Source organism: Oxyura jamaicensis, chromosome 2, assembly GCF_011077185.1.
Source record: "Oxyura jamaicensis isolate SHBP4307 breed ruddy duck chromosome 2, BPBGC_Ojam_1.0, whole genome shotgun sequence".
Taxonomy (NCBI): Eukaryota; Metazoa; Chordata; class Aves; order Anseriformes; family Anatidae; genus Oxyura; species Oxyura jamaicensis.
The window spans coordinates 42,087,539-42,114,447 of NC_048894.1; the positions used below are offsets into that span (position 1 = coordinate 42,087,539).

Genomic DNA, 26,909 nt, shown 5'->3' on the forward strand with positions numbered 1-26,909 from the left:
TCTCTCTTTCTGGCTGGTTTTGAGCAGGAGACCGAAATAATTCCCCTCACAATGCTGAGGCAATACCTCGCGTCGTGAACTGCTGTAACTTTACAGTCACTTGTTTGATTAATGAAATCAGACTTACACCACTTTATTTTCCAAAATCCGTTGGCCTCCGGTTTTGTCAAGCTCTTGACAATGCCCCTCTGTTATCAGGGGCAATGAGCGGTGTGCAGCCTAATGCAGCTGTTGACATTTTTGTCTGAACTTGTCCGGTGTTCCCATTTCTTTGAATTTCCTGGCATTTTTACGTACACGATAAATGTGGCTTTCTTTTCTTCTTGAATCAGACACAGCTATTTCCTGATGACTATAAACCTGAAGAAACATCCTAAAAGCTAGATATATACGTGTCTATTTTACATTTATTGTGGATGTAAAATACTCTGTAAAGAATATAAGCTGCTGCCAGGCATGTAGCCACAAGACGGGTGTTTTTCTCACATATGTATCCATTTCTTTTAATAATGAATAATGGGCATTATATTTAAAACTGACATTTCTATGAATGTGCTAGATTGTGCTATATTTCTTTCACATGAGTATATTCCCATCATGGCAAACTTCTCACAGAGCTTGCCTTGGGGGGGTTTGTTTAAAGTAATGTACTTTAATGAAAAAGAGGTGGTGAAATTTGTCAGCTTCTTCCAGCATGATTGCACTTTGGTAGTGGTTTAAAAAAATCTTTACTCGTTTTATGATCTTCACACTTGTTCCGATTTCCCTCTTCATTTTTAAAAGTAAAAAGATATACGTACACACATTACTGAAAGCCCTAAAACTGCCTTGGACCCTTTGCATGAATAGTCTCATTGAAGTCAATGAGTAATAGAGGTAGACTTCATCTGTGTGCAATTTTCAAGCTCAGGCTGTAGGATGGATTTCAAATATTAGAAACAATTGGCAGATATACACTTTGCTTGGAGTTTTAAAGCCACTGATATGTTTTAAAGACTTAATGGCTAATGAGAAATGGATGGCTTGTATATGGTGTGGCCATTAAATGGTTTTGAAAATTATCAGCCCTAGTTCAATGAAGTACAGAGCTCTTTGTAAGCACAAGGGCACGCAAATGAAGTACAACTTTAGTAAGATTAATGGCAAGCAAGTGAGCGAGTTCTTGCAGGCTTCTTTGTTTTGTGTTCTCCCTGGTAAAAGTTAAAATCCTCTGACACTGGGTGGATGGTTATGGCAAACCGTATGGCCACAGACATCTGTAACACACAGCATTTCTGGTTACTTGTTTCCTCTTCTCCATAACATTTATTCCTGTAAGGCCAGTTCTCTTTTACCAGAGGCATTGAAGGGCTAGGGGGCTGTAGTAGTGAATAATGAGGAAATATGTAAAGATGGTGACTCAAGCCTGCTGTGGATGCTGCCAAGGCAGGCCTAACAAGCCCATCTGGAGGTCTGGTGGCCTCTGGGGCACTACTGCAGTGTACTGCAGCTCTGCTATCTGCAGCCCAGACTGTAGGAAGTAGTGACAAGTGACAAAAGGACCAGGCTGCTCCACACCAAGGCAGCCCAGGTGGCAACAGCTGCATGTGGCTTGGGGAGCTGGGAGCCAACAGCATGAAAAGTACAGGTGACAACTGCAGGGCATGGGACACTCTGTTCTGGTGAAAACAAACAAACAAAAAACCTTCCTAGCTGTAGGAAGCAGTACTCCAGGTTTCTGGGATTTGGAACAGTTAGTAGGCACTACCAGTCTGTATTCAGATCCTTTTCAAATCCAAGTGGGTGTGTGTGCCTTCTAAGCATCTTGGTGGATCCTGAGAGGTCTAAGGTCAATAAGATGATTGGGAATGATGATTTCTGAAAGCATATTTCACTTATGAATGCCAATAGAAATACAAGGCTAGGAAGATTTTATATATATATACATATATATATATATATGTATGTATGTATGTAAGTATGTACACAAACACCTGGGAAAAAGAAATAGAAAGTGGAGGTATTCCCTCAGAGACGTGCTGAGGCAAACATTTCCAAAAGAGCTATACCAAATTGGCCTCTGTGAAAGGATTACTGGGTGCACTTAGGTAGGTTCTGCAGATCAAATGATACTTCCTGGCACAGAAACAATAAGATTGAAGATACTGATCCTCAGCATGGCCTCACCATCTGATTTCTCACTTTTCTGTATCAAAGATCAGAGTCTGTTTTCCATCGGCAGGCCTTGAGTTATTACTCAACAGCTGTCTCAGTTGTTTGGCAACATCATACTGTGTCCCTAAGACTTGGCTGCAAAACTGACAGTTGGCCTCCCTTTCTTACTCCATACTGTTCTAGACAAGCAAGCATTTCCTCTGGAGCCTGGACTTGTTTCTCTGTAGTGATGCCCGAAATTTCAGCAAGCAGCTCTATACGGTTTTGATCAAATGGTTGAGCAAGAAAACAAGTTTTTTGAGGTTATTAGCTAAAGACAAAATCCATAGGAACTCTGTAGGAAGTCTACATAGATGTCTCTTCAGTAGGAGGAGAATTCTTTCAACATAAGAGTGGGATTCCCAAGTTGATATTGCCATCTTTCCTAATAAATCTGTAAGAACTTAAAATCTCAAAGCCAAATTTCAGTTCCCATCAAAAGCTACCCTGGAAGGGTAAATGAGGTCAGAAAGGGCTATATTTTTTGTTATTGATTTGTATGAGATCCTACAGTGATGGATAGCAGTGAATTAAGTGGTGTATGGTCTTCAGTGGCATCTGTGCCTCTTTCTAGTTGCTTTGTGTTGTTTGAGTTTGATTTGTCTCTTCAGAGACTTTCTCAATTTATTGGGAAAATAGTTTATCATAGTGTTATTCCATTTTTTCCTCCTGCAGTGCAGTGTCAATGCCAGTTTCTTCCCTTACCCATTTTGGGGTTTTGAAGGTGGACAAAATTGCTACTGGTACTCCATAATAAGACCAGTCAGGCAAATGCTTTCTACACAAAATCATTTCTAGACTGGCTGGTTTTGTAAAGTTATGTGTAAATGCTAGTGCTGCTCTCTGGAAATTTTTGAGTTGCATGTAATATACAAACTGAGATATTTGGTAGTTGAAGTGTGACTAATGCTTGTTTTGCATAGTTCAAGTTGATGATTACTAAGTTTGAAGCTTGGATGAATAGAATCTAGTACCTAATACTCTGCAGAGCTTGTTTTTATTTTACATTTAATCAATTGATTTTTCTGTAATGGTTTCTCTTTGAAATGTTATGTTGGTACCAATACATAGACTTCAGTATTGCTGTGTTGCATTACCAAGGGCAATATGCGTTTAAATCACATTGTGATAAAACTTTGCATAATCTACTCATACAAACTAATTAAATGTCAGGTCGTTGTAATACAGAGCTCATATTATCACTATGGGTCACTAGAAATAGCAATTAGTAATTCATGTGTAATCCAGTTAAATTCAAATTAAGAGAAAGAATGTCGAGTCAGAGTTTTGTTCCTAATTCCTAGTTTTTATAATTTTGTACAGGTTTATGAGGGCACCACTTAAAAATACAGCAGAAGAGGTTTTTAATTGAATTTATATTGCTCAAGCATGGCTCTTAAGTTGTTCTAACCAATGGTCTAGTTGTTCTAACTCAATGGAGTGACTAGTACTTAGAAATTAATTAACTTTAGAACATATAGATATTTTGGATGTGTTAATCCTTCACTAGCTACACTGTTATTTTTCTGATGGATATTTAATCTTATGAAGGAGCTCTCTATTCATCTTTCACAAGCAGAATAAAAAGTGGCTTATTGTAGGTAAACTATGCAGTTCTTCCTGTAGTGAGCTATAAAAAATGAAAGAGTACAACAATATAAAGATATGGAGGTTGCTGCAGCTTGTCTTGTGTTGGGCAAAAGTAAGGTAGAAGACAGGAGAGCATTTTCTTCCATAAGGAGCTCTACCCCACTGGGACAGGGGCTCTGCTGTTCAGGACGTCCTGCTCATTATTCCCCTGGTTCATATTGCCTGGTGCCTGAGGGCAAATGTACCACAGGGTGCGTGGTCTTACCCTGCCACATATAATCCTGTTTGTGCAGCTGAGGACTCGGAGGCTGCGGTCAGTGTGCCCTTGCTGAGGTGGTACACGTCATGCTGTAATTGTATTGCAGCCAAAGCATAAGCTCTACTGCTACATTCCTCCCTATGCCTTTGCTGTTACAGCTCCAGATGAGTATGGTCAACATTAGGTACCATCAGCTTGCTGTCTGTATAGTCTTTATAGGTGTTTTCCTTTAATTATTCTGGATATATTTGGATTCAGGGTTCTCAGTGTTTGTCTTTCTTTGGTTAAAACCCTCATTAGACTGCCATCATATTTCATACTAAATAGAATATCCTGACTAAAATGTCAGTGACATTCTTATAATGGCCACATCTAAAAGAAGTGAAAATACTAGTTGTAATTTATTTATATGGCATTTGAAAGGTCATAGGTGATGTAGAGACAAACAGTCATTCTGATCATGCAATAACGTATCTCAGATCATCTCAACTTCATCATAGCTGGTGCAAGCAGTGTCAGAGCTGGATTAAAAGACTTGGTGTGAGGATACCTACAGTTCCTAGCCCTGCTCTTGAGTACTCACTGGAACTGCACAAAAATTGTCACTGGTTTCACTGGGTGTCGTATATGCGACCTGTTGGGTGTTGCCTTCACAGCAAAGAGGTCTATTGAAATCTCTGAAATCCATGCAAGATGAAAGGAGCAGCATATTTCAGGGTGCCTTTATTGTGATAAATACCAGATTTACGCACCTAACTTAAGTTGCCAAGTTGAAATAAGTTGGCCTTCTTCTTTCCCTTAACGAACTGGACATTTGAATTCTAACACAAAATCAGCAAAGCCCATGACTGCCAAATTAGGGATGACAGGTATACCCCACTGTGCATAGTTTCAGAGAGATGTTTTTGGATATGATTTTAGCTTTCAACAAGGGCATGATTTCTTTGTAACTTTCCTGTCATATTCACTTTGTCGTATAATAGTCTCCAAGCATTCACAAGTATGTGGTTATCCCAAAATATTGCTTGCACTCTGTTCTTTAGTCTGTGCAGTATAGCTGTGTGTTAGCAACCCAGAATGCTGCAACATATTGAAAGCATGAACTGCAGAATCAAACATACAGAGATTAATCAAGTGCTGTGCCAATCAATTTTTCATATTTCATTAGAGCAAGTGTTTTGCTTTGGAGAGTTGCCGTGAGAGCTGCAGAATTTCCAATCCCAGCAGACTGGTACCAAACCCCAAAACCTCACTACGTGGTACATGGGGCTGATGGGCATCAGAGGAAGTTGCTCAGTTTTCCTTGGAGTATGGAAAAGGATGAGATATGCTTATGTCTCTTCTTTCCTAGACAGATGATTTAGTAAATATCACACGTGACTGTACCGTTTTACATCAGCTATGAGAACCTGGCCTTGTATTTTGGAGAGAAAATTAGTATTTTGAAAAGAGGGAGAGAGAGAGTTATGAAGGACCTGAAGATGGGAAGCTGGCATGGTACTGAAGCAGCCCTTGCTGAAGTATTTAAGCACTGTTGTGCTCTTCACCATTGCTACACAAAGGCTGTTAGTTATGCTGGATTCATTAAGGTGGCATCAAAGGTAGATCCCACCATCTATTGTTCAGCCACTAGAATAAGTATGCAAATGTGCTGTTCATATGCATTTAGAAAGGGTAGTGGGTATGTTGTTTTCTCTCCTTAGAGAATCATAGAACCATAGAACATTCCGAGTTGGAAGGGACCAATAAGGATCATCAAGTCCAACTCCCTGCACCACACAGGTCTACCCAAAAGTTCAGACCATGTGACTTAGTGCACAGTCCAAACGTTTCTTAAATTCAGACAGGCTCGGTGCAGTGACTGCTTCACTGGGGAGCCTGTTCCAGTGCACAACCAAATTGTGCTAGCCTAAATTTCGCATCACTTATCAATGAAGTAAAGGAGAAATTTGAAGAATGTCTCTGAAAATAAGCCTGTTTCGGAGTAATTGTTGCTTGTGTACTTAAAGGTTAATCTGAGCATTCTAGAGAGTACAGGATACCAAACAGGAGAGTTTTCTCTCTTTATGTACATTGCAGGCCATGGCATCACGGCCCGTGGCAGGGGGATTGGTAGATGATCTTTAAGGTCCTTTCCAATCCAAGCCATTCTATGATCAACTCCCTTACGGCTGATGTTGACAGAAAACTCTAACAGGTTTTGAGTGCTCTGGGATTGGTTTCTCAGAGTTTTGCACATGCCTGCCCTGCAGTGACAGCAGGAGTTCCCGTTTCCCTTGCCTTGTTAGCTCAGGTACTGTTGGCAGCAAAGCTGCAGCCAAGTGCAGCTAAGTACAGGCAGGAAAAATACAGGTTGCCTATCCACGGAAAGCCAGCCACAGCGGTCAGAAATCTCCTCTTCCCCCTAAAATCACACAAACCTGTTCAATTTTAAGATACATATATTAATTTGTGACTTTGAGTCGTTTGGTTTTCTACTCATTATGGCTTAAATCACAGCTTTTACTTAAAAACAAAAAAAATGGTGTATGAGTTTTTTGTTGTTGTTTGTTTGTTTGTTTGTTAAGAAGAGAGATCAGATGGTAAATGTAGGTAGAAGTTATCACCTGAAAGAAGGCATTTCTTCTCATGGGCATTTAAATATTTAGAGATCTTTAGTTATGAAAGAAGTTCTGCCACAGGATGCATATTAAAGCAACTTACTCTACATTTTGTGAAAAGCAGGAGACTGTAAATTGAATTAGCTAGGAAACAGGGATGTTTTCATCCCTGGTAATGCATGAGTCAAAGCAAACTACAAATATACTTAAGATCTGATAGGTTAAGTCTGGTTCAACCTGTGAGTGTTAGTGAAGAAATAGCACGGTCTCACTTGTGTTGCAGGAGCTAATGGAAATGCCAGCATTAATTGCCTGTGCACCCATATGATGACATGAAGCTGCCTGTATGCTCTTAGCAAACAAAAGGGATACAGATGTTTCTTCTACAAAAGCACTAGATATCCTTGTACCATCTTAGACATTGAGAAGAAACACAAGGGCACGGATCTTGATTTCTGCAGATGTTAAAACAGCCCCATCGCCAGTCCACTCTCCTCACCCTGCAATGTGACATTTACAAAAGCTCAATAGCATGTCTTGTGGTCTATGTGGGTGCATTTAGAAAGCAGGCACTTAAAACCAAGCAAAAATAAAGCAATTTTTTTTTTTTTGAGCATAAGTCCATATGACTTTACTACTACTGACCGAACTAGCATTCTGCCTTTTCAAACCATTTTGGGGGAGGAGGTCTGTTGCTAAATATGGAGACGCCAGTGAATACTACTGTATTAGTATAATAATACTGATTGATAGAAATATCCATTGGCTTTTGTGGACAGCCAGAGGAGTTGCCTTTGTGCAGACCAGAACTACTTCTGTGCCCATGGAAACAGCAGCCACTGAAAAGCAAACCCGCCAGATTCTTGTGCGCATTAGCAGGAACATAGAGGGAATGAGATCGTGGTTGAAATAAAACCCTTACCTTTTTACATTCTTCCCGTTCACTTTGGTAACTGTGGAACCGAGAACTCTGCGTTCAACTTAATTCTACATCTGTTCCCTTCTTTCTGCCCCTGTTGCTCTGAGGCATTGGGCTCAAATGTTTCCCAGAGCTCTTGCTAAGGTACTGCATTTCCAAGTACACTTTATGCAAGCTTTCTTTATAACCACAAAATCCTACGTGTTGGCTGGCAGACTCTGGGAATGCAGCCTGCTGCAGCATAGGAAACTTCAGGTTGCTTAGGTATGAGAGGTGAAGCTGTATTGTGTGGAAAAAAAATATGCTGAAAATGCTTCACTTCTTGGCTAGCAGTAGCACTACTTGTCTTTGCTCCTAGAAAAGCAGTTCATTTAGACTTCCCTGCTTTGTTTTCATAAATGTAATCTATAGAAGTAATGATAAGCCAAGCAAGCTCTAAGGGTCCTGGCACCATCAGGCTCTTTAGAATTCATTGTACCAGGGGAGAACATCTGCGGTCTGAAACCTCGGGGGTTTGGAACGGAAGACTCTTCTGTGTGTTGAACTGGCAATGAACTATTTTTAAATGTCTCTCTTATTTGTTAACACTGAATAATGGCAGTAAAAAAGAAAACATGATATCATACAGTTTCACAAGAGTAGGCCATTTTTGAAGTTTTTTTTCCTGAAGGTACAGCTTCTTTCCTCATCTCTGATTCAGTATCACTGATGACATTTCTAGCAGTTCAGATATGCACTTGCATTGAGGTCCAAAGTCCTAAATGTGTGCTGAAATTGTTCGAAATTCAGAGAAGCTCATCACCGTGCTGTCTGCCCTAAGTATGTGGCAGTGGGCAACCTTTCATTATATGCTCCACCAGGGAAAAAATCACATGTCCCCTCCTAGTGACTGACGAGAGGCAGTGAATTCTTTCTGCTCTCCATCACCCTGCCTCAGCCCATCAGCTGACAGATGGTACACGGTCCTGATGTATAGATACTGAGAGATTAAAGAACAACCCTACAGCAAAATAAACCCACAGGACACAAGTAGCTTTTAAAATGACCTCAGGAGCCATGTCAGTCAGCATACAGTATAGGATTTTTTCAGGTAGGAATTATATCTGAGGATTGTATCTATTGTTTAAACTATAAAATGCCCTTCTGCCAGCCATTTGCCCAGCTGTTTCTTCATGAGCTGAAGGAGGAAGCTGGATCTAAGCTCTCTGTGTCTATAAGCAGAGGTTATAAATCTGTCTAGAGCTATCTATTCATCTACCTGTCTACGCCAAATGTCTCTTTTTAAAACTATATTGGCTAAGTTCTGTGTAAAACAGAGCAGAATTCTCCTGTGATGTTGATTACAACACACACTGTGCACATTTCTTATTTCCAGGGGATGATGACTTAAAAAGTTGTTGAAGCAAAGAGCAGCACACAGGCCTTGATATAGTTTAATGGCAAACCACATTTGTCAAAAGCGCAGATAAGGGAGCCTCGCTCCAAGCAATTTCTATAACAAAAAATGGAACAAAACTTGACCCTGGACTCTGCACCTGCTGATCTCAGTGTGGGAGTTTTGCTTGCAAGAGAGCGGTGGGATCAATCCTTTAATATGAAGGGCTTTGCTAGAGTCTGCCGCCTTTCATGCCCTTCTCCCTCCTGCCAAGGGGGGGGAGAATTTTAGCCTAAGATTTATAAGATTTATATATATATATATATATATATATATATGTTTTTTATTTTTTAATTTTTTTTTCCAAGGCGATATGATCAATTTGGGTTTTGTGAGCTTTTAAAAACCTGAAGCAGAAGCCCACAGTAGCTTGGCAGTACCATAGCATGGTACAAAACGTGTGTATGCAGTTTGCTGGCCTGCAGAAAACCACCAAAGTGTTTCATCTGGACATTTTCCTTAACTGGCACTACGTTAAGTGACTTTTCTCTTAATTTGCGGATGGTGGATTTGTACTACTTAAACATGCACATACATATATGGGGGGAATAAGCATTTTGCAGGAGGGTTGGCTCTGTGCTCTTCACATGCAAAATTATTTGCAAGATCACTGCTGTGTGCACAACATGGGCCTAAAGCAAGAGATGTTTGACCATGTCTAATGTAGGCAACAAGGCGGAAAGGAGCTGAAATCAGTGTGTTCACAGGTGAAAATATCAGGTGTTCACAGGATATTGCACCATGCTTATCTGTGTGCTTGGCTTAAAACCTAATCACTTTGATCGCTCTGAAGTGATTTACTTTTAACAGGAAAGCCTGACGAGTTTTTAGACTATCAAAGGTAATAACGACTCCTCTGGAATTTCCTATTTTAAGTTTGGACTTTAACTATTTAATTAGCTATTTACTTATAGACCGCGTAGCATAAGGCTACAAACCACTGAAGGAGCAGAGACAGAATTCTTTGTGCTTACACCAGGAAAAGGTGGAGAAGCTTTGCTGAGGAAAGTAAAAATTGGCCAAGCCAACTGTTTATCATGATCCTTCAGTCACAGCAGCCAGTTCACTGGTGTCAGATCTATAAAGAACTGCTGGAGTATGTTCAGGGGAACTCCATCTTCTCAGGAAGCACTGGGAGACAACTGGTTTCCTCCCAGGTCTTCATGAGAGAGGCCCTGCCTTGCCTGAGCAATGCTCATTTGCAGCCTCCAGGCCCTTCTTGCCTGAACAGGACTATGCAGGAGGGAAGGTAGAGGGACAAAGATGCCCTTATGCTGCAGTCTGGTTCTGATCTTCCTCTTCTGTGTGGGAATCCAGGCTTTGACTTTGGTCTAACCAATTTATAAGCAACTGAAAGCATTCTGGAAAAGAAATATATGTGATTTCATCCACCATGACACATTGTAGAGAGTTGAGTTATTAAAATGTATGAGAGTTCCTCTTCTGAGCCAAATCGGGAGCTACAACTCTTCTCTGATCTCAGGCTTGGCAGTAGGTGAGATTTTTGCAACAGTAAGAAAAAATATGGTACTCTACCTGCTTTCCTGTGGTTTTCTGAATTGCAGGCTTGCCATGTGCCTCCTTGCAAGCCTCTAAGTGCTGCAGCCTGAGACACGTCCCCAGGGCTCTGCAGGGCTGGTGCCCAGAGACTGCTCCTGCTGCAAAACTGGTTGGAAAGTGAGATCCGGCAGTTTTCATAGCAGTTTGTAGGCAGGGGAAAACAGACTGAAACTTTTCTTTCTCAGGCTGTACTGGTTACTAATTAAGTGCAAATATTGCACAGAGTAGAAGGTACTGTTTGGAGCTCTTCAGGATTTAGAGTTGTACAAAATCAAGGTTGTGTCAAGCTAAGTCAACACCGGGTCTCATCCCCTAGGTAAAGACTTGTAGGAGCTGGTCACTGTGAAGCTGTATTTCCTGGAGTTTCCATCAGGTTTCCCCTACTAAGGAAGCGTTCTCTTGTTGAACTCCAATAGAGCCATGAAGAAATGAACAAAAACTAGAGGAGCGCCAAGACCACTGGCATGAACTGCTTGTGCTCCTGGCAGGCTCAGAGATGTTTTTCCCTTATACAAACATTTTGCTCTCCCCACCATACTCCTTACCTCAGTTTCCTGGCAGTAAAAGACCAATAAAATTGTGCTGGTAAACAAGTCATCCTCAAGCACTGCATTGGTGGCCTTGTATGATGGTGAGGGACTTCATGTGTGGTCACCGTGTGAAAACCTATCATTTCAAGCAACCGCTAGCATAATGCTTGCACTGTAGCTGGAGCTTTGACAACTTACTGGAGACCCCTGCATGCACCTCCTGCGAGCTTGTTTGAGAAGTCCTGCCCCAGGCACCTCTTGTCTGGCTCTTAATTTCCTCCTTGGGAGACAAGGTGTGTGTGAGAGGAGGTGTCAGGCCAGGCTGTTTCCAGCTTGAGTGCAATCAATAGCTGCGTGAGGCTTTCAGCAGCTTCTCACCGTGTGCCCGGGGGGAAGGAGTGAGAAGTGTGTGTATACCCTTGGTGAGCGGAGCAGGCTCCGAGCAGTGGGGGACCGGTAGCATTTCTGGAGGAACAAGGGGCATTCCCAGCCCATGGCAGAGCCCTGAGGTGGCTGTGTGATCCTGGGAAGCTCATGCAGGTAGTGCATGGCTGGCACTGCAGAGGGAAATGGCCCTCCCTTCAAAATCAGACGTGTGTTCTCAGGCTGTGCTGTGACAGCGGCAGGGTTTGTCTTCTCTTTCCGAGACACACAAAAAAGATTAATTAGAGGGAGTTTTAAAATCTTAAAAGGCTTTTTAAATTTTTTTTTCCCAGTCAATTTGTAGTGAGGATTTTGGAGCAAAACCCAAGCCTTTCCTGCCGCATTGTTGTGTGCCCAAAAGTGGTGATTAGCAACCAAGATAAGTAGCTGAGGCTTTTCTGCGGAGATGGTGTTCTTGGATGCAAGGCACAGCCATTCCCATGGCAGCACTGTCTGCTTGGTCCCTGCTGCCCAGCGCTGGAGCTGAGACACCATTTTCATCGCATCCTTCCTAGCAAATCAGAAATAGGGAGCTGGATGTTTTTATTTGGTAAACAGTATGTTACAACTTCTTCCTTCTGGCATTAAGGTATTTACCTTTATTCAACATAAAGCACTTCAGTGGGCTGCTGAATTACTATTAGCTCCCACTGGAGAGCACATGAAGTATATTCCTTGTGAAGCAAACTTGTAACATGCTGTAAGCTCCAAAGCGCTGATGCAATATTTATGTTGTTCCACGTTCTTCTGGCAGATTTAAGCATAATATTGTAAACTGGCAAGAGGCTGTTATCATCCAAACTCCTGATTATGTCAGTGTTTTAATTTTAAGTTCTGTTGCACACAGCAATATATCCAGTTACATTATTTGTGTATGATTCCTTTTCTAGATAGGAGAGCTATTGATGCTAGTGACCTAGGCTGAAATACACAGTGGTCTTTGTTTTCTTTTTTCCCACTTGGAGTGAGCTGTGCATGGTTTGGGCTCCATGATCTCAGTCATGTATCCAAAAGACTTGTTTTTAAGTGCAATGACAGGTGGCATCTCTCTCACTGCTAGTGTTACCTGTAACTCTTGCACTGAGATCCCATTAAATGTGGAAGTGTGTAAGGACCTTTCATCATGATGCCTTCAGTTTTAAGCCAGACTAGTTTTTGATTTGCATTCTGTTGGCAGAAACAAGTAGCCACTTCCCCCCATTTGCCTTGTCCTCCCCTTGAGAAAGGTCTATTAGAGCTAATGTGTACTGTGTGTGTCAGTCCTCTCTACTAATAATTTCTTTATTCAGTTTTGCATTTAATGCAGCATGATCTTCAGTTGGCTATGTCAGCCCACAGTCTTAAGAGAGCACTGTAAGCTTTACAGATGATCAGCACCTATGAAATCATTAATTTTCCTAGAACACTGAGCTCCTGTTTAAGCAAGAAAATATCTTTGAAAATTCTGGTAAACGCAACGCTCTGCAATCAAAAGGAGCGTCGTGGATAGCTTTGTTGCCTGATAGCAAAGTTAGTTTCCTGAAGATTCTGAACTTGCTGATATATCTGTGGGTGCTACTGAAAATCTGAATGTGGGCAGTTGCCTGCATTGCTGATGATAGCTGTGAGACTGATGGGTGTTTTTTATGCCTGAAAGTAATTTTTCTGGTATCTAAAGGTAGGTTGTCCCAAATAGTTGGCCTCATCCTATAAACAGATGAATTCATGTTACCTTAATTCCATCGGTAGAGATAACATGTGAGAGGATCTGACTTGTACATCTTTTTCCATTGCATTTGATGCTCATATAATTAGTACATCTTCAATCAGAAACTGCACTTAAGTTTTTAACTTAAAGCACAGGTAGAAACTTTTTGCTTCAGTCCTTAATGATAAGAACATTATTGAGAACTTAATTGCATCAGTGACAGCATAAGCCTGCTCCATAGAAAGCATTTTATCACTTTAGTTCCCTATAAACACAAATTTGTTCTTGGCAGTTAAATATTGAGGCTGAAATTTCCTAGTTGAGGAATAGTAGCTTCCCTGTGTGGCCAAGGAGGAGAAGTTTCCCTAATCATGTCTCAAGTGGGCTGTATCACCTCTGCGAGTGTCTCTCTCTCCACTGATTGCATCAGCTGCTCTCCTAACTTAAGTGCTTTAGCCCTGAAAGGTAAGGATGAACCACGGGCCTGAGGAAAGATGCATTTTTGTTGTTGATGATGAAAGTAGGTAAAATACTTACAGTCCAACCAAATACTTTTCATTCCTCTATTTGTTGCTGTGGCTGTCTGTGAATGTCTCTCTTCCCTTCTATTAATGAATACAGATGTGCAACTGCCTGCACCCATCTGGCTTTGTTCAATAAATGTGCAGGCACAGACGTTTAAATCAAATATTGATACATACAGCCTTTAATATGTAAATTTGTGTTGTGAACAAAACTATATCTGTCTGTTTTTTCACGGAGAGGCATTTCTTCTGTGGTGACACTTTTTTGATTGCCATTGTATTCTGTCTACAGTGGCACATGCATTGATGCCTGAATGTCAGAGGGTAGGAACAGCTCCCAAAGTATATTTGGGGAGAGAAATAAAAAGGTATAAGGATTTTTTGGACATAATGATTCTCCCTCTGTTTTGATACCAACTTCCTCCTCGTCCAAATGTCTTTTTAACAGTCAGAGACTTAAGGTGCAAGGTGCACTAGAGAGGTCCTAACTGGTCCCAAATAAGATCTGCTGGAGTGTAAGACAGGAGGGCGTTAAAGGATGCACCTGTGTACAGAAATAAAAGCAATTATTAAAAGCCTTAGCTTTCAGAATTTGTAACACTGAAAGCAGCAAACTAAGGCCTTGCTTGGCAGGTGCTTAAATGGGTTATAGGACCCTAAGGTGAGTCATAGTAAGGGAAACCCCAGCCCATGGCTGTGGACAGTTGTTCCTGTGTCATTTGTGATCAATTATCATGCTTGCTAGTAATTCTGAGATCTCCAGGACCCGTGGTTTCAGGAATCCCCTCTCCTTTTTTTTTCTTTTTCTTTTTCTTTTTTTTTTTGACAAGAAGTTGTTCATCAGAAAGTCTACTGGAAAAGCAGGAAGGAGTCAGCTTTGACATTTTTACAGCAGGACATTGCAAGTAAGTATAGCTTTAATGGGGAAAACGCCGCTGTATAGGCGTAAAAGGATGACATGATGAACGAACTGCATGGCTGCGCACGCTTTTCTACAGGTTTTAAGCACTGGAAGAGAGCAGGAAAGAGGTCTTTCTTTTAACTTATGGTGTAGTCTGAGCATATTTTATTCTGGGGCACGAGTAGGAGTAGCTCCTGTGTGCTCCGTCCAGCAGCCCCAACCCCAGGACTACTCTGCGGGTGCAGCCATCCGTGAAGCTGCCCAGAAGAAAGGAAAGGAAGGGCCCCATCCCTGGGGACCACAACTGATGGCTTTTCAGCTGGGGCTCCCAGAAGCAGCTCTGCCACTGCAGACACATAGCATTTATTATGCTTCTAAGGAGAGATTTAGGAGAAATGAAGGTAGGGATGAAAAACTGTAGGGTATGTATGGTTACTCAGTGTCATAAAAAGCGAGCTTAAGCTATTCAGTCTGTTAAAATACTTTGGTTTCCTCATCTGACCTCAGAACTCTCGATGGAGAATGCTTGCATGTCACTTATGGCTTTTTTAGTATCTCCAGAAATGTCAGAAACTCTATTAGTTTTTCCAGAGACACATATGCAGAAATAGATGGCATTATTACAGTGGTTTATAGAAAAATTACTGGCTTAAACTACCTTTTTGTCTAGACAGACTTCAGCAGTTGCACTATGGCACAAAAGTAACTGTAAAAAAATGTATTAAAAATCAATGTTTTATTTAATGCTGTAAATTGTACTTCAAAACAACTTGAATGGCCTTGCCATTATGTACGCAAATGCAAGGAGCAATGTCAATACGTTGGAAGCTCTGTGGGTTGTGTTTTATGCTTTGTGCTGTGGCAAAGGAATGTATTAAAGAAACCTCTCAAATATACACATATGTTGTAAAAAGTAACACTATAAAACATCAGGAATTGAAATGCTTGCAGTAAGTGTTCTGTGGGGTTATGCTGCCTTCATAAAAAGTTGTCAGCACAAAGAGACTAATTCCAGCCTTAAATTAACCAGCTCAGGGGAGCACATTTTGGTACTGAGTGGCAAGGCTTGTGAATCACTCCTGGAACATTTGCCCCGTGGATGGAGGAAGAACATGGTCCATAAAGTTCACAATGGGTCTGAAAAGCAGAAATGTGCATTGGAATCCTATTGCGTTTGTTGGCGAAACTCAGCAGCAGGGAGTCTGTGGTTCATCAGCTCTGCCTTCCTTTAAAAAAAAAAAAAAAAAAAAAAAAAAAAAAGGAATGAAAAGCACTGGGGAAAAAAAAACATATGGGGGAAGTTCCTCTCATCCTGTGCCCCTTTTTCTTCTGTTTTCTCACAGGTTTTATTGTTGTCCTGGGCAGAGTCTTAAGCTTTGAATTGTACAGAAATGTTTTCTGAAGAGCGGTGCCCGGATAGGAGGGGACAGGGCGCAGCCCAGCTCTCAGGTTCGATGTGTTCCAGATGCCCCCAGCACCTCCGGGTGGGAATGGCATCTCCTCCCTTCCTCCTCCTCTCCCGCTGTGTGGGTTGCGGCGTGCTTAAACTACTCCTCAGCCCTCGGAGGAGGCTTTCTTCAGGTCCTTCCCTCAGAAAACACAGCTTTTGTGGGGACTTGCCACTCTCGCCAGAGCTTCCAAAGAGCATGGTAATAATCAGAAACGTGAGACTTCCTTCCGTAACGCATCAGAGATTTTTCCTAATTCTCTTAAAAAATTCTATCACTCTTGCACGTAGCGAGTTGGAGAGTGGTATTTGATCAATGTTATTTTGTTTCAAGAAAAAGCAAGGCTCAACAGGGTTTTTGCACTCTACTCTTTGTCCTAAGAAATAATCACCTACCTTTACTGTGCAATTTTAACGCTACTTTTAACCACTTCTGCGCGCACAAATGCGTATTAAGCAATACGATGCCTCTTAACTAGGTGTTCATGAGCTGTGATAGATTACTTTTAATGGCTGGTATTTACCTACTCCATCAAATGCTCTTTGATAGGCTGTGGCTACATGAAAGATGGAGCTTAACTTCACCGAGGCGGAAAGCAGGGAGCGCGTCCTGAGAAGTTAGAGGGCTCGGCCAGATTATTAGGAGCGCCGGTCTATAGGCCTCCCGCGCTTTCTGTCTCTATCTGGCTGGCCTATTGCCATCTTCATGCCAGTCTCCATGGTAACTTCTTTAAGGATAAAATAACAGAAATGTGAGTTAGCCGCCTGCCCACAGGAAAGCTGCCACAGTCCCGGTGCCAGAGCCCCGGCGAGACGCGGCCCCGGCACGCGCATTCCAGCAGGGCTGGGCAGGTTTCTACAGCTGCTTCCAGTTAAAGGTGAAAGCTCTCCTTCCCCACTAGCCTGGCTGGAGAATGTCTCCTTAGCTGTTCTCTCTCACGCTTGGAAACACCCCTGGGTAATTCTTCCATGGATTGCTCTTCCCCTCCTGTTTGCAGGTTTGCGCGATTAATTTTACATTTTAAATGGCTTTGTCAATAAAAGCTTCAGTTTTCAAATGAAACATTAGCTGGTAACTGGGGAAATGTTACAGGAAAATGTTTACCAACAGTTGCTAGTAAATTAACGAGTTTGCTATGCCGCAGCATACATAGGAAATGTCAGTATAAAAAATGATTAAGAGGGCAAGGCTGTTTATTAGGAATAAAGCACCTGAGTCCTGTCCTTTACTTGGCTGCTGGAGCTGTTGCATGACCTTGGGCAAAGTCATTGTATGGTTCTCTGTCTTTTTCCCTACATGTGAAAAAAACAGTTGGTTGTAGAATTACAACCAACTGGGTTGTTTTGGGTTGGAAGGGACCTTAAAGAACACCTCTTTCCAACCCCTTGCCATGGGCAGGAACACCTCCCACCAGACCAGGCTGCCCAAAGCCCCATCCAGCCTGGCCTTGAACACCTCCAGGAAGCGGGAATCCACAGCTTCTCTTATCCACTTTCTTAAATTATTCTGAAGATTAAAGGTGAGCTACAAAGTGGGGCCATGTTGGCACATTTTGGGGTCCTTAAAAACTGTTTTTCATTTTTGTGGTACTACTTCAAGAAGTGACCTGTCCTTGAATCCCACCCAGCATACTGAGTGTAGCAGTAAGCAGTAGAACTAAGAGCTCTAGATGTTTAAAATGCATTTTTTTCTTAAAAAAAAAAAAAAAAAAAAAGATTTATTGTAAGTGTATTTCTTCACAAGAAACATCAGTAGAAATCACAGCTCTCAGTTCCAAGCTCCCTACCTGAACTTCAAAAGAGAATTCCATGAACCACTCAGTCTAATTAGATGAGACAAAACCTTGTTAAGAAATGTTATTATCCCATTGTGGAACTGTCTGCATGTCACACGCGAAATGTGATAGACCTGGAAGGTGAGGGTTATGGTGCTGAGAGTCTTTAACTGAAAAATAACCCTCTCCTTAGGGGTTATTGGGAGTTGGAGGGCTGCTGGGGTCAAGAGTACTCATTCTGAAACAAGTTTTAAAAGTGCTTGTTCTCCTCTTTGCCTTTAGGGGTTGAATTCTTCTCAGCTTCCTCTGCCTCCTCCCCCAGCATGAGCAGAAGTCGCACAGTTCCTTCAGCAAAGTCAATGATTTAGGTAGCTATTTTGAAAATGTTACCATCTCGAGAGCCTTTTGTTGTGGTATATTGAAACAATTGACAAGTGCAGGGATCTAGATCTCCATTTTGTCTCACTTTCTTGGCATTTCCTATGTAAAAGAATGTAGCACTTGAAGTTTGCATGTCCTTGCCTATGTGTTGTAACCCTTGCACAGCCAGGGCATGCAGCCTTGGCAGCCCCTGAGTCTGGTGTGGGACAAAAGGGCGTGTAACAGGTTATCGTAGTTCCCCTTCTCATCCTGAGTGCCCTTCATAGCAGATACTAACGAGATAAGGAGAAGAGGTAATGAAGTGGTCCTTCATCTTCTCTCTCACATGCATTCTTTCCTACAAGGTAGGAAGCAAAGCCTTTGAAGTGACCCTTACAAATGGAAGCATGCACACACTCCTGTAAAGAACTTAAGGAACCTTCCTGGCAGCCACTCTCCTCTCTTTTTCTTGGGAAGCCTTCTGCTGAATCTTGTCAAAACTTTAAAATATTTCAATAGGAACAGTATAATAAATCTAGTGTTTTAGCAGGTGCTACCCTTGTGCATCCTTCACCCTTGTGCTGAGTAGTGGGCATTTATTTAAAATGTTGGTGAGACATGCTATTATTTCACCTTGGTGAAATGAGACGTGGTATCATTAATTGTGGGTCGTTGACAAGATTTTTGTGGAAGCAGCAGAGAGATACGTTGTGCTGTGTGGAAAAATTTAATGTATAAATAGAAAACAGAGCGTGTGGAAGCCTTTATTTTGGCATTCATGGAAACAGGTGAAAAGAGATTTTGAATGCAAATACGTATAAAAATAAGGTGTTCTGAATGAATAATTTAGCTTCCTGTGGGAGTGTATGAAATTGATCATTTGCTCAGCATCCCCAATTTGGAAATTGCTGTGTTGTATCAGCCTGACAACAACACTGCATACTCCTCTTACATTGGTGTCAAAAAGCAATCATTGGTCAGAGATCATAAATATTCATGCAAAAAAAGACCAAAATATACCATTTACTTCTTGGATTGGCTGTTTTCTGGTAACTGGTCCGATTGTCTCCACTCAGGATGAACCATGCAGAAGGGAGTTGTGGCAGGGGGAATCTTCACTCTCCTTGTTGCCTATTAGAGAAGACAGTTTTCTTTGATAGCAAAAAGCTGGATCCAGTCGCAAACCTGCTTCTCCTGCAGAAGGGCTGTCTCCCTGCTGTGACTGGTCCCCTCCTGTGATAGCTTAATTTTTCTTCTGAGAGCACTCTTCTCAGTGAGCTGTGCCCTGGAAATGCAGCATGGCTCTTTTCTGGCAGGTCTCTACAGAGCGAGGGCAGATGAATAACATCTCTAGGCTTGGCTATTCATGGCATAGTTCACATTGCAGAGCGTCCAGACCACCAGACCGCCGAGTTTTGAAGAGATTTATTAGTTACTGCCAAAAAAGTCCTGATGACATTGCTGTAAACACAGCTGTCTTGCTACATCTTGCTACGTTCTGGGAAGGAGTCCCTTTTTTGCAGATTGCTGGGAAAGGGTGATTGTTTGTTAATTTAAAGATATAAACAAAACTGATACTCTGATCAACAATGGCGATAAGAAAATAAATAAAAAACCCTGCAAAAGTAAATAAAAAAGCTTATTGTCCTTAATATTAAAAACAGTTGCCATCTTGCAAACAGAGCACAAGAACCAAATGAAGTGTTCTATTGTTCATTTTTTTGATGCAACAGTAAACAATTTATTTTTGTTACATCTGTGCTGAAAATGGTAAATTTCTCCTTCTTGGGATGTTTGCTTTTGATCAAGTGTACGTGTTAGGCAGATATGTTTATTGACGAGTGGAGGGTTTCAGGTAATACTAAGGTGCCTGCCTGAGCATTTTGTTATTGTCTCCAGTGTATCCTTCTTTTGCTGGAGAGAATTCTCATGCTATCATGTTCTGCTTCTCAAAGTATCCTGCTCTGAGGTGCATTCTTGTTTTGTCTTGCCCATAATTAATGGCACACAGTACTGTTTGCAAAATTAAAGGACTCCAAGTTCACCTTAGCAGTTATTTACTGTCACCTCAGTTACTTTACTTCATTATCTGTTTTGCCAAGTAATGTCTGTGGGTGTGATCATGTGGAAAAACCTACTTGTCACCTCTTTAAGGTTGGTGCACAAATCCCTGTGCATAATGGCCACTTACCCTTGTTCTGTAGCCTATGAACGTGCTACTAGGCACAGGAGAAAAAATGGGTACACCGTGCCAGGATGTCATCCCTAAGAGAAAACCTCGTTGGTGACTGCTTCTGAAACTTTCTGCTGAACACTGCTAATCCAACTTCCATTTCTGCTCTCCTGCTGCTGTTGCTTCTGCTACTACAGGAGTTGTTGCTACTTTCTGCTTCTCTACTTCAGGGCTTGCCATTCAAGGACACTCAGCAGCCCTCATGCAGGCAAATAAATAAATAGCAGGAAGAAAATTGATTCCCTTCCTCTGCGACATAGAACTGTCTAGTTAAAATAGCAGCATGTGACACCATTCTCCTCCAACATCCCCAGAGTGATTGAGGGATCTGCCGAGAAGATATCTGTGTAGTGCAGGACCTCCAGGAACTTGTTTGGGTACTGTGAGAGATGAGGAGATTCAACAAAGATCTCCGAAGACCAAAGAGAAATAGTAACACCACTGTACCCTATGTATAGAATCATAGGATGGCTTGGGACCTTAAAGCTCATCTAACTCCAGCCCCCTGGAGTTAGTGGCCAAAAGTTGCCTGCTTCGTTTGTTTGTCTTCATGCCAACTACATATCCTGAAAAGTAATGCACAAGGGAAATATTGCTGTCTGAGCTTACATTTAGGGCTTTGGGAGTTGAGGGTTAGGTTGTGTTCTCCCTCAAAGTCATGCAACAGCATAATGGGTTGCTCAAACTTGTTCTGTCCCTGTTTCACCTCTGTAAAATGAAGAGGGGTGGGCAAAAATAGCTCACGTTTATCAAATCTGCTAGAACTACGAAGTGTCTGTGTTGAAGGTAAATATTTCCTTTTGTATTCACGTTATGGGTTTCCTTAATGCATATTCAGTACCTAATCTTTTGAAATTTATTTCAAATAGATAGGAGCTCTACATGAAAAAGGATTTGCACACAAATCTCAAATGAAATTTCTATTGCAACTGATAGAATATGGGATTTTAGAAATTAGAGGTAGTAGAGATTTTGTACTTGATTCAATGGAGTACCCTGACAGTAAGGAATATTCATCTGTAAAACAGCTTTGTAAGGGATGATTTTTTTTTTTTTCCTAGACTGTGGTTATTTGGTTTTCCATTATTATTTAATGCATCTGTACAGTCTGGACACTCATTTTAACCCAGGTACCTTTTGTTGAGGTCAGTCTTCATGGCACTATTTACATCCAGCAGAACTGGAATGCTTTCGTAAGATTTCACAATGGCATTTGACAAATGTGGCACTAAAATTCAAATCTGTTATGTCTGCCGAGTTCCCGTCATCACATTTTGGAGGTGGGGGGAAGAAGATCTGTCAAATGTAACAGTGATTGTTATGATTTGTTCCTAAGTGATTCAGCTGCCTGGAAGTTGTGAGTTATTTTCCTTCATAATTTTAGGATGTGTTTTTCCCCTGTTCTAACTATTTTCTGCATTTTTTTTTATATATATAAAGAAATGGCTTTAGACTTGAAAGTATGTGTTTCATAACTGTCATCTCATTAATTGTCATTAGCTTTACTTTGTTCCTTTGGCGTATCCTCGTGACTTTATAACCTGAGTAATCTTTGATGCATGCTCAAAACTCTTTCACTTCAGTTGACTTAAGTCTAAGTAGATGCTTTAAAGGCTTTGCTGCAGCAAGATTTCAGTCACCAGTGGCCTGAGAGATTCATTAGTTAAGTTCTTTAAATACCATAAAATGCGTGTCAGAAAGCCTATCCTTAATCTGTGGTTTGGCTAAGATAAGGTTTTAGCTTTCATTTTAAGGGGATTTTTTTTTTCTTTTCTCCTCTTTACTGCTTTGAAAATGCTTGATATTTATAAATGGAGCAGAGTTCTAAAAATTCCACTGTCCTTGAAAGGAATGTTCTGAATTCCCCTGTGTTTCCATCGCACAGATGCCCACTTTATTGCAGGTTAGGTGGCACTTCAAAGCTCTAGCTTGTAAAACTGTTGGCTGGAAGTCACGTGAGAATTTATGTTCTAAGTTTTAATGGGAGTCAGAATCAGATTTAGGTTTTGTCGGATTCTAAAACTTAAAAACAAAACAACAAAAACACAGACCATAACTGCTTGTTTTATGCCAGCATGTTCTATGATGATGTTTCATCTTCTAGTTAGGAGTGGGGATATGGTCTGCCACCCTCTACACAGCTACGCGGTAAAATCCCAGGAACCAGTATTTGCTCTCCTCAAAGATCTGCTATTGCTTAGAGCCCTGTTCCCACCACTAATATCAGTGGGAGTTTTAATGAGGTAGAAGTTTCATGATTTGACTCATTGACTTTTAGTAGTACTGCTTGAATGAGAAGTGTTGAATTCTCCCACAGCTGGGATAGTCCCATGCTTTTTTATGGTGATAAACTTTTTTTTTTTTTTTTTTTAATAAAAAAAAATCATGTAGTAGCAGATTTATGTTTCTCTGAAGAAAACCATGCCTTTGAATTGTTTTGTGGTCAATGACATTAGAAAAACAGGTTGTCTTAGAAAAACATGTTTGCCAGTGTTATGCACTGGAAAGTGATTTTTTTCCATCCTACCACTCATATTCCGGTGCTGATGAAAATTACAGCCATTAAGTTTGTCTGCTTTGTCTCAGCTCAACTAGCATTTTACTGCTAGTTTGTCACTAGATCGGAATACTTCTACTTGCCACTTTTCAAGGAAGAATGCAAGTAGAATCGATTAACATTTTGCTGTAACAAGAAGCAAGGATGCTCTTCCTTTAAATGTGATCTCTGCATATTGCTATAAAGTCAACCATAATTTCCTCAAAAATCATCATGCTATGGGAGCCAAATATGGTTTCCTTCTACCTCCTTGCATTGTCTGAAGACATGGCAGTTGTTGCAAGTAGGATAGAGAAAACACTGTCGCCAGGAAACCTAATCAGTCTTTATGTGGGGGCGTGTGTGTGTGTTAAAAAATGTTAGATTTCCCAGGTTTGCATAATGTAACCAAGACAAAGCATGTGGAAGAGAAAGAACTGTAAGAATGTTAATATGGCTCCAATTGCTGAAACATATGGAGCCAATCATTGGCACTGCCTCAACACAACTGGGAATGGAAATTAGCATTTTTCTCAGAAAAAATATGGGATATTTTTTCCTACAGTCTCCCTAATTTTTGTTGCATTTTTCTCCTGTATAACAGCAGGGATATTTTTGAGAGGAAGGCAAGGTACTTTGCCTTCAATATTACTTTCTAGTCTTTTTCTTTTTTTTTTTTTTTTTTTTTTTTTTATGTCCTAAAAAACAGGAGAATTATAGGCATGGCAAATAATTATAGGCAAAGAAAAAAAAACGTGGACTTTGTGTGGAGTTGAGCATATTCTCTAACATTGACACATTCTACCATGATGTACACTGGGGCAGAAATGACTAATTGGGGGAAAAAAAAAACTGATATTTATAAGGTGGTACCTGACAGATTGCAAGTTTAAATTATATTTGGGTTGTGATGTGTTGTCTTTGATTTTTAACATGGATCTGTATTTCAGTTCAGTGAAGTGATTAATCACTTTTGAAAATAAGGTTTTATAAAAATAAAATTTAAATGCTTTTAAAATCTTAGATTTTGATATTAAGAACCCTCTAACGTTAACAAAAATACACAGTAGCTTCAAAAAATAACTGTGCTACAGAGAAGTGATTGCTTGATTACTTTTCTTGTTTTACATCCTTCACTCCATCACTTCTGATTTTAGAATTGTTTCAAGTGGAGAGAGGAGTGCTTTTTTTCTTCCTACAGTACCTATAATTTTAAAGATTTCTTGCTCTTTTTCTTTTGTAAAAACTTTATAAAACAAAACTTTACTTTCTTTTTATTACTTTTATTGTTTTGTTTACCGTCCTTTACTGTTATTAATACTACTACTATTCTGATTATTCCCTAATGAACCAAGCAAGCACATACTCAAGTTTATACAGAGTGACTTAAACATACATAGAACAGTTTGCTCAAATATCACCATGTGTAAGCACCAGTAGTGTAAGGACTATATTTTGTAAATATAGGTAGTATTTCTTGAACTCTTTGTCTTCAGTTGGCAAGCTCTCTGAGTTCCAAAAGAAAACTGGTCATCCCATTGTGGCTGACAACAACACTGGAAACAGAACTTAAACAACTTTATGTAAAATGATTAAATATAATCCATATATGTTATGGGGTTTTTTGTTTGTTAGCTTTTTTTGGTGTGTCTTTGTTTTGCCATTGTGTTGGAGGGGGAAAGTAAAGAAAGAGACTGACTGCCATTTTTGAAAAAATTGAACTCAAGCTCTTTTAGGAAAAAATGAATGTACAGGCTGTAAATTCCTTATTGTTTAAATCATCCACTAAAGTGCAGTGCAGGTCCTCCCATGTTGGTAAGCAGCAGCCGCATCTCCCATGCCTGCCAAGCCTCAGTGGGCAGCTTGTCTTCTGAGCCCTGCCATATCTTCGTTGGCTGGACTGGAAAGTTTCCAGGTCTGAAGCAGTTGCAAAGGGGATTGCTGCTGGGTTTTCAGTTACATGGAGCATAAGAACTGGTTGGATTTTATTTATTTATTTTCTTTAGGTGGAAAGAGCCAGTTTTGTCAAAATCAATGTGTTTATGGAAACATACCTTTTCTGATGGAATTTTGTTGGGAAAGAGCCAGGTAGAATTTCTCATCAAAATACAGTGCTAGTGCATGTATAAACTTGAACATGTCTTGAACATGAAAGGCACGAGATGCGAGCCATCCTTTTATGCTACTTACTTTCCCAGTTCCTGTCCATGAAATGACTTCATGGCTCTGAGACAGAGCTGTTAGCCTTCATGGTGACCACTGGACCTGTTCCCCAAGATCCATTTTGAAAATGTTTGTACTTCTGGCTACCAAAACATCCAGTGGCTGTGATGCGTATGCTTGAACTGTGCGCTTCCTGAAAAAGCTGTTTCTTCTGCTGGATTTAAGTATGCCGATTAACTTCTGTGGGCAGCCTCTTATCCTTGCATTCCTTGTTGTCTCTCCGCATCACTCATGTTTTCTTTTATAGACCTTTAGCACCCTCTTCTCTGGTTGTTGTCTTTTCCGCAACATGGAAACTGTTTCACATCTCACTTGCATTGCCTCCTCTTTAACTTCTCTAATTTGCTTATGGTTATCATGAGATGAAGTGCCCAGATAGCCAACCACTATTTCAGATGTAGCTGCAGCATAGCCTATTAGCGTCCTTTGTTCTTGTTTAATAAGCCTTAAATAATTCATAATATTTTGTCACTGTAGAGGCCATCTCTTTTCCTAGCCCAGGGCTCAGTCCCCCTGTCCTGGGGACCCCTGTGCCACTGAGCTCAGAAAGGATGATCACAAAGTGCTGCTATTTATCAGTGACAGAATTCAGATTTTGCAGGAAATAGCCACCCACTTTCCAGCAGTGGAACTCATTAAAAACAGTAGGTTTGCAATTTCTCATTCCTCTTTTCTATGCGTCCCTTACTCTAATAACCCTGACGGTAATCTGATCCTTTCTAAAGAACACAGTGTTGATGATACTGATTTTTCTTTCTTTATTTCTGTCCCAAAATCAGGCAGTTCTCAACAGCACCTGGCTTTTGCAGGCATATAAGAAGGGAAACAATTCCCATGTATGCCACATAAAAATGTCAGCTTTTGAATTGAAAAATAGGTTCTGTTTTTCTTATTTATTTTGTTCAAACATTGATGATTCTGACTACCAAGGGATCACAGAATGATTGAGGTAGGAAGGAGCCTCTGGAGGCCATCTGATCCAAACCCCCTGCTCAAACAGGGACACCTAAGGCCAGTTGGCCAGGACCATGTCCAGGCCACTTTTGTAGAGCATGGCCTCTGGTGAGCCAGCCACTGCCCCAAGTTTGATGTCATCCACAAATTTACTGAGGGTCCACTCTGCCCCCTCATCCAGATCATTAATGAAGATGTTAAACAGGACTGGACCCAATATTGACCCCTGGGGTACTCTGCTCATTACTGGTCTCCAACTAGACTTTGCACCAGTGACCACTGCCCTCTGGACCCAGGTGTTCAGCCAGTTTTGATCCACCCTACCATCTGCTCATATAGCCCATACTTCAACAGCTTCTCTGTGAGGATCTTACAGGGGACAGAATCAAAGGCATTACTGAAGTCCAGGAAGACAACGTCCACTGCTCCCCCCTCATCCATCAGGCTGGTGATTTCAATATACAAGCTTATCAGCTCAGTCAGGCATGATTTCCCCATGGTGAATCCATGCTGACTACTGATGATGATGAGGAGAATGTCCCGTCTCCTCTTCCTAGTACTGACAAAGTGTCTGATTTTTCTGTGGGGAGATAACAGCTCTGCTTATCCAAATCATTGTATCTTATCAGTCACAGTGAAAACAAGTCAAACATATGTATATATGTTCTTAAGCATGTCTCTGCATTTTATAGCACACTAACGTAAATTAAGGCAATGTTTTTGTTATCCAAGGAGTCCTCTCATGGTTCTATGAAGTTTA

At 40.9% G+C, this 26,909-nt stretch overlaps 1 protein-coding gene across 11 annotated transcripts in view; it reads left to right on the forward strand.

The window, feature by feature from the left end:
* The window catches only part of RBMS3 (RNA binding motif single stranded interacting protein 3), a 708,203-nt gene that overhangs the window by 151,166 nt on the left and 530,128 nt on the right, over positions 1-26,909 (forward strand). The window lies entirely within an intron of this gene.